Below are 9512 nucleotides of genomic sequence, written 5' to 3' on the forward strand. Positions count from 1 at the left end.
ATCCGTTCCTCTTGTAGGAAAGAACCTTGAATTTTTCAAAGTAACAACAAGCAATAACATCAGTGACGAAGAAAGTTTGAGTCTGAGTTTGAGGGCTTGCTCAGATAATCGTTTTCAATGCGGAAGGTACAATATGGAAGCCTAACTTTGGAAAGCGATTATATCACATTTGTGAAATGTGATAAACGTAATGGATTTTAAATATATGAGAACAGTGAACATATAAATCTAGAAGGTAACAAAGAAAAACATTGCCTAATATTCATGGAGTCTGCTTAGAATAAGCAGATCTGTGATCGAATCTCGATTTGCAGAAATATTCATTAACGACGTCATATCCCTTATGTTTGGAGTTCAGCATTTCTGAACCTACCTCACAGATATTGTTTCATTTCACTGTACATCATTGCATTCATTCTCCATCAGTTTTATTAATTTCATACCAGTGAATGTAAGAGGGCTATTCGGAAAGTAAGGAACAATAGGTCGCGAAATGGAAACCACAGTGAAAATCAAAACTGTTTTATTTGCAACCGTTAACTACACCTTCCAGCTACTTCTCTACACAGTCACCGCTCAGACTTATACATCTGTCGTAGCGTTGTACCAACTTTTCAATTCCCTCGTTATAGAAGACAGCCGCCAGTGCTTTTCGACAATTTTGTACTCTGGACTGCAACTCGTCTGTGTCAAAATATTGTCTTCATAGCCAGCGGTTCATTTGAGCAGAAATGAACTTCAGGGGTAGCCAATTACGGGCTGTATTGTGGGTGATCAAACACTTCCCATCGAAGATGCTGCAGGAGCATCTTCATTTCCCCTGCAGAGTGCGGCCGAGAATTGAAGTGTAGAACGAACCGCATGACAGTTATGTTATGTGGAATGCATAGCTTCAGGCGAAATCTTTCGCCAAGCCCTCATTCTTGGCGGGAGGCGCTAATTTCTAGCCATCTTTTACGTTCTCACTGTGAGCTCAGAACTGAAAAGAGCGACATGATGCGATCGACGGGCGTACTAGACACAGTTCCTAACGCATCTGGGCAAAGCTTCATCAGATTTTCACTGTATTTTCCATTTCGCGACCGATCGTTCCTTACTTTCCGAATAACCCTCGTAATTTTGTTGTTTTATTTTGACATTCATCTGCTGCTGTTTTCACTTCGCTGTCCATCGTTAATTTAGGTCTGCAGTGATGAAAAACGAGGACAGGTTAAAAAAAATGTCTTCTCATTCATTTTTTATTGATAAACATTGCTTGCGATCGGTATTATAGCAGACAGTGAGTGACGAGTGCGCCAAATTTGTTAAGTGCGTTTGCGGAAATTGTTCCATTCCTACTTTTCTGTGGTTTTATCTGCCGTGTAGTAGGGTTGACCTTCCGCGAGAGATCGGACGATTTAGAAGACGCACAGGGGTAAACCATGATGTACACCGAGTCGCGGATCTGCATGGCAGGTTTCGTGACTCGCATGCATCTGTCACCTGTCGTGGCGGTTCACAGGTCATTTTAGAGAGAAGAATTCGTTTTCGAGCAAGGACCGTATATGTCATTCAGGCCGTCTTGACGATATCTTGAAACCTTTGGACGAAATATAATATTTCTCATAGTGGACTGCTGGCTGGCTTTAAAGAAAAGATATTAGACTAGAGCTTCGAAACTATTTGGCAATATACGTCATCTCAGTCACATTTTGCTCATAACTACGTAACTTACGGAGGTAATTGAAAGCATTTAGTATTTTGTATGTCTCGCACTCGTTCCGTCAGCATAACAACGTTCGTGAGACGATATTAAAAACATATATCCTCCGTAGTATGATGGTAGAGGAGCCTTTCTTATAATAGCACTTACTCTTTCAAGGAAACAGAGTAAATTAAAACGAATACTGCGTAGAGGGTGCTCCCCTTTTCATCAAGACCAGATTCTGCTTGAGGTGACGCGAACTGCATAGGTGTATCGGTGGTCCTCATCTATCTACATAATCCACTCAGAGAATATTTACATCCTATTTTTTTTCACTCGCATGTCGACTTTTAATAGGTTGGAGTGCAAGTTTCAGAAGACGATAACGATTTGTCAGTCTCGAAAAACTGCACTCAACATCACATCAAGAAGCCTGATTCCGTGTCTCCTGATTTCTCTAGCGAAGGCAGTTTATGTACAGATAAAAATCGATAGTCCTAGTAATCCACAAATTTATTACTAATAAAAGTTGTTAATCCCAAGAGGAAGAACACTAATGTCCATCAGGATGCCTATACCGCGAAAAGGAAACAGTTGATCTAGTTCTGCTTTGTGTGCTCTTTTGCTAGACTGTGAACGTCATTAGATGGTGCCGCTCCTGATAAGCTTATGTAGTACGTCTAAACATATCTAGGAATGTGCGACGATATTCTGAAGATAGAGGCTATATTGGGCGAGCTTACAAAAACACTATACCTAACGGGAGTGCAAATCTTAGAAAACAGAACCATTTGGTAAGGCACGAGGCTGCCGCTATAGATACTGTGTGCCTTAATGAAGCCATACAATACGAAATCTGCCATATAATCGTATATGCAATGTGTATCGCAAAAAATGGAACACATTCTGATTTAGTGGGAGTATAAAAATGAGAAAATTTTATTACACATGAAATATACATTAATCTTGCGCTTTTTCGACGTTCCATTAATAAAACGTATCAAATCAAATTACGTGATAGAAAGTGAAACAGCTCGTAACACAGTGTATGAAGAAACAATATAACTTCTTGAACTCATAAAATTACTAAACAGTTGAATGACATCTTGAGTAGAGTGTGTTACTCAAATCTGGCGCCTATTGAGTGGCCTTCAATGATGGTTTTGTCAGCTTTCCTGGAAAGAGAATTAACAACAAGTTCGTTACTGTGGTTTCATAAATATTATCGATAAATGCCTCATAAATAGTATAAATGAAATAGGGAACATTAAAAATTAACCAAGAACATTACTCAGCATGGCTTTTCTTATATACATGGTCCTTACATTTCGTTTCAGTCCGCCGCAGTTACTAATATTGAGGTACAACTGACCTTCATTTATCCTGCACGCAGTGTTCTGCTATGAATTCTTCGTATTCTGTTCACCTTTTCTGTTTCGAGTGAAGTGTATTATTATTGGCCACCGCATATAAATCGGTGATATATACCAGTTAATTTTTTTACATGTAATACCACTGAATATTTTTGGAAACCAACTCTGTCCGTCTAGACGGATGTCTGAAAGGAAAATCGGATTCTGATTCATTTATCACGCCTTCAAGCCAATTAACTGTAAGTGTAAAATGCATTGGAACACTTGTTATTTTGGCTTTGAAGATTACGTGGAAGCGAATAATTGTGCAAAAGTTTAAGAAGAAGTTAAGTATTTAAGAACCCGCAATCTTAATTTCTTAATGAGAGTACAAAATAAATAATTAATACCAAACCTAACTTATCTGCCAATAAAACGTAATTACAAAAATTTGAAGGTATATCTTGGATGTGAGACAATCTTACACTGCAAAAGCTAATTGAAAGACGTTGAATGCAACTGTAAAAACAATATTTAATGGAGAATGATGCGGAGCTAAGCTTCAGTCATCAGTGCATATAAAATTCAGTGGTCGATGCCACAAACCGCATTACCTTCATCTGCGATTAAAAAGCAACACTTGGCACCTCAGCTACAAAATTTCACAGCGCTTGGCAAGAGATTCAGATATCTTTCGTAGATACTTAGTTGTACTTGTGTTAACAAATTGTGTGCGAGTCTTAAGCTGCGCTAGAACTTCGCGAAGCGTCACATCTTAGCATTCAGCATTGTGTAACAACCTGATTAGGCTTCTGAGACGCGGAGTTACATTCTGAAGTTATTTGTGGATACACGTGTATGTTACTATACAATGTCCCTTCATTAAAATCAGGTTTAACCAATAATTTCTAACGAATAAAATAAAATTAAAAGCAGACTGGGAAAATGGAGTTGTATTCTAAAGTTGTTTAGGGTTTAGTTTGTGGATCCACTTGCATGTTACATAAAATGTACCTTCACTAAAAGGAGGTTTAACCAACCATTTCTAATGGGTAAAATAAAATTAAAATCAGGCTTGCGAGTGCTATGGAACTCATATATTCCTGATAAGAACAGAACCAGCTCCACATTAAAAAATTTTAAGCTGTAATTTATCTTTCTATAGCCTTCCAGCTGACTACATGCCTCCCATAGCATTTAATAACTAATATTGTAGTTTGTGTTTGAAAACTATACTTTACAATAGTCTTTGACGTGAATTTAGCATTCCATGAGGATATGAGGTACATTGTCTTCTTGAGGAACAGGTCTGCGTCCTACATAAGTTGTCTGAACGAAGTAATATTACTTGAGCTTATGGCTGTCTATATTTTATCTGTGCCATTACAATTTTGGCATTAAATCATTTTGTATGACAATCAATTTGTGTCATCCCATGATACAAACTTGAGTTAAGCTTAACGGAAACTATAGCGTATTACTTCCGGCATTAATCAGAAGAAGCAAGAGGCGAAACTAATAAGAAAATAGAACTCTTGGTCGCAAATTGGTTGCGCTTGAAAATGGTGTAATGTCGTAACTTGAACAGCACGCAGTAAAATACAGAAAACCATAAGCAGACATGATGTCTTTCAACGAGAGATTCGTCTTTCCGTCAAACCGAATAATTCACTTTTAACAAGCGTGCTAATGATTTCTGCTTCTCCGGACGCTTTCACTACGCATACATTAAAAAATAATTGAAATAACAGTAGCTGAGCTGACATTATTGAACCATTAATATTTATGCCTTTCGGCTTGAGTATATACATATTTTTTACCTCAAAACAGTCGCACATACGTGGACAACAAATCGTATATGATGCTAATTTTTTAGGTGTTCGTTTAAGATTCATCTCTATAATAGCTGTTGTCTCTCTACAAAGTTGATAGTTTTGTAAAGGGTGAATCAGGTTACCAGAATAACACTCACACTTTTGCAGAAGGACAAAATTAGCTTCAGATAAAAGTTGTTGGACTTTAAATGGTAGATAATGTGGTGCTAACTGTCTATGCTTACAAAGACGGACAGAGTGCTAACAGGCTTACAAAGACGGACAGAGGATTAACTACACTTAACTTTGTCGTTTTAAATGGAAGTACGTCGTAATTTGGCTCCGGAACAGCAATTCCTAATTTGACAAATAATTGTTTCTTACAAGGTAAGTACCCGAGTTCGAAGGGCTAAAGCAGAATGAAAATGATTTCAAAATACAAGGACGTGTCGGTGTCACCACACCTCAAGATCATTTACATGTAAAACCCTTCATTTGTTTACAGTCGCTGTTTGAAGGTTAGCAAATGTAAGGATTACAGAAGCACTAGTCACTGCGGAAACAAATATTTTCCGGGTTTCTGCGCATAATGATTTTATTAACTCGTTATTTACGTAAACTACGAGTCTCGTTTCGGCGGTTTGCCATTTTGAAATTAGCGTGCAATATACAATGTACAGTTTTTTCCCTATAAAATAATAAAGTATTGGTTAGGTGGCTTACGTCCATTTTTGTAGATATTTAAGTTTTCTTGGTTGCTAATAGTTTTGGAGTGTCTGTACTGTGACATATAAAAACGTAAATATCTACAAAAACAGACGTAAGCCACCTAGCTTATATTTCATAATTTTGTACTAAAAAAACTGTACATTGTATATTGCAGGCTAACTTGAAAATGAAAAACTGCCGAAACAACACTCTCCGTTTATATAAATAACGAGTTAACATAACCATTGTGCAGTAGGAAACGGGGAAATATTTCATATGTTATTCACTGACCTAATGCATGTTGCTGCTCATCTGAAAAGAGGCACTATTTGGCAAAAAAACTAACATATTTGTTAACATATGCAGCGCTTATAGAGTCATATTTCCCAAAATAAAATTTGTTTTTTTTTTTGTTTTTTCGTACATTATTCCCGTGTTTTTTCATCGAAGTGCAAATGCGGAGTTTCAGTGAAGTGATTGAAACACAGCGGAATGGAACAGCCCGTGGTGGAGATCTGGGTAATGTAATCACTTTAGCGTTTGATATTTCCACAAGTGCAGCACGGAACTGAAACTGATGTCGCATGTCCACATGTTGTCCTTTTCAAGTGTGCGTACTGTTCCATTCCGCTGTGTTTTAATCACTTAACTGAAAATTCTCATTTGCACTTTGATGACGTATAAGGGAAGAACTACAACACAGCAATTTCTTTTTTGGGAAATGCGAGTCTGTAAGTAATATTTTTTAAACATGTATTGTTTCAAGTAAAAGTTTAACTTTTTTTCCTTATAGTACCTAATTTACGATTCTTATGAATCTGGTATGTATACTTTTGAGTTACCCGGTACTGCGACGTGTATTTCTCTAGTCCTTAGATTGTGTATTTCTCTAGTCCTTAGATTCGTCAGCCTTCAAACAACGATTGTGCACAAACGCACAGTTTCACAGATAAAAGACCATGATGGGTAGTAGAACAGACGCATCTCTGCTTTTTATAATAATTTTTATTCGGTTTTCTCTATTCTAGCTGGCTACTTCGCATGTTAGGTCTGTCAAGATATGACGGACTGGAAATAGCTTTTTCTGTTGTTGCAGCGGCTTCTGCGAAGTATTACCTGGAAGACTATGTCAGTGTGTCAACGTAAAGTTGCGTCGCGGAAATAATATGTCCCCGATCAACTGTGTAATCAAATTCAAACTTATCTGGCAACAAACGTGATGTATGCCGCGGCAGTCCATTCAAATACACTAGACTCTTGTACATATGGGTGCTGCACTAGCGGAAGTGCCGAATTGTTTAGCGCGTCTTAAACTTAGTGTAAACATATAGGTATTATACTTTATTAAATTCAAAGATGCTCTCATTTTCATAGAAAATTTATTTCTTGTGAATGTACATATACGGTAATATCACTCACGTAAAGGTTTTTTAAATTACCGCTACCAGTCACAAACTTTCTTGACTATTGTATAACTTATTTATTTAGCGACATGTTTCGAGGGAATACCTCATCTTCAGGCTAAATGGCATTACAAAATCAATTTTACAATAAGGTCATACTGATGTTACATAGTCTTTACTTAAATGCTGTGGTTATCTTTGTTCTTCTGGCGTCTGTATCGTTGTGATGATCTGAGGTGTTTCCATTTCCGTGCCTCTCTTGGCTTTCTTGGTCACTGTTCACAAATTTTCACTAACGTAACAGTAACTTGGAAACACGATCACAAAAACGAATCTGTAGCGCACTGAATTTCGACCACCATCTTGTCCACAGCGGAAAGATTACACAACGGTGCTCCAGGGGTCATGGAGTCGCGTCCCAGTGCAGAAACTTTTCAATTTTTACGTTACTTGCTCTGCAATAAAACCGAAACAATTCACAGTATACTGTATTTACCAATAGCATGAAAAGGAAAGGCAAAATAAAAACTGGGCTTGTAAAAAATTTCCAAGACGGAACTGCACTTACAGTTCCCACGAGGACATTGCAAATAGCTTTTCATGAGGAGATTGTAATTAAAGCGCACAGGACTTCGTATTCCGTTAGTTTCAATTTGACCTTCGACTAGCCCTTCGCAGCTGCACGCGAACTATGTGATCCCCGGTTCTTATGACGAATATCCCCCCACGACATGTAAATCATCAACTGTAAAATAATAAAAGAATCTAATGTTATATACGAAGCTCACGTACCTTCCTGGAAATTGATTTACAATCCCAAATTTTCCTTTGCCTATGCTTTTCAGTCCTGTGATGAAAATATTATTAAACACAATACTGAGGATAATTAGGGTTTATTTACTGTATAAGTAACGCAAAATTTTAAAATAAAAATATTTCCGCATCGGAATTCGGCTCCATGACCCTCGGATTATCGGTCTCACGCTGCACCAACCGCTGCATGTAAACAACGCAACAAATACACTCCTGGAAATTGAAATAAGAACACCGTGAATTCATTGTCCCAGGAAGGGGAAACTTTATTGACACATTCCTGGGGTCAGATACATCACATGATCACACTGACAGAACCACAGGCACATAGACACAGGCAACAGAACATGCACAATGTCGGCACTAGTACAGTGTATATCCACCTTTCGCAGCAATGCAGGCTGCTATTCTCCCATGGAGACGATCGTAGAGATGCTGGATGTAGTCCTGTGGAACGGCTTGCCATGCCATTTCCACCTGGCGCCTCGGTTGGACCAGCGTTCGTGCTTGACGTGCAGACCACGTGAGACGACGCTTCATCCAGTCCCAAACATGCTCAATGGGGGACAGATCCGGAGATCTTGCTGGCCAGGGTAGTTGACTTACACCTTCTAGAGCACGTTGGGTGGCACGGGGTACATGCGGACGTGCATTGTCCTGTTGGAACAGCAAGTTCCCTTACCGGTCTAGGAATGGTAGAACGATGGGTTCGATGACGGTTTGGATGTACCGTGCACTATTCAGTGTCCCCTCGACGATCACCAGTGGTGTACGGCCAGTGTAGGAGATCGCTCCCCACACCATGATGCCGGGTGTTGGCCCTGTGTGCCCCGGTCGTATGCAGTCCTGATTGTGGCGCTCACCTGCACAGCGCCAAACACGCATACGACCATCATTGGCACCAAGACAGAAGCGACTCTCATCGCTGAAGACGACACGTCTCCATTCGTCCCTCCATTCACGCCTGTCGCGACACCACTGGAGGCGGGCTGCACGATGTTTGGGGCGTGAGCGGAAGACGGCCTAACGGTGTGCGGGACCGTAGCCCAGCTTCATGGAGACGGTTGCGAATGGTCCTCGCCGATACCCCAGGAGCAACAGTGTCCCTAATTTGCTGGGAAGTGGCGGTGCGGTCCCCTACGGCACTGCGTAGGATCCTACGGTCTTGGCGTGCATCCGTGCGTCGCTGCGGTCCGGTCCCAGGTCGACGGGCACGTGCACCTTCCGCCGACCACTGGCGACAACATCGATGTACTGTGGAGACCTCACGCCCCACGTGTTGAGCAATTCGGCGGTACGTCCACCCGGCCTCCCGCATGCCCACTACACGCCCTCGCTCAAAGTCCGTCAACTGCACATACGGTTCACGTCCACGCTGTCGCGGCATGCTACCAGTGTTAAAGACTGCGATGGAGCTCCGTATGCCACGGCAAACTGGCTGACACTGACGGCGGCGGTGCACAAATGCTGCGCAGCTAGCGCCATTCGACGGCCAACACCGCGTTTCCTGGTGTGTCCGCTGTGCCGTGCGTGTGATCATTGCTTGTACAGCCTTCTCGCAGTGTCCGGAGCAAGTATGGTGGGTCTGACACACCGGTGTCAATGTGTTCTTTTTTCCATTTCCAGGAGTGTATAAATGTCCCATATCTCGCATGACCCACGCCAAAAGTTCATTTTTTCTACACTCTTGGCCATCAGAAGCTACCACTTCTGTCACTTTCATTTATGTCCAAGACCC

Source organism: Schistocerca cancellata, chromosome 4 (genome assembly GCF_023864275.1).
Source record: "Schistocerca cancellata isolate TAMUIC-IGC-003103 chromosome 4, iqSchCanc2.1, whole genome shotgun sequence".
Classification (NCBI taxonomy): Eukaryota; Metazoa; Arthropoda; class Insecta; order Orthoptera; family Acrididae; genus Schistocerca; species Schistocerca cancellata.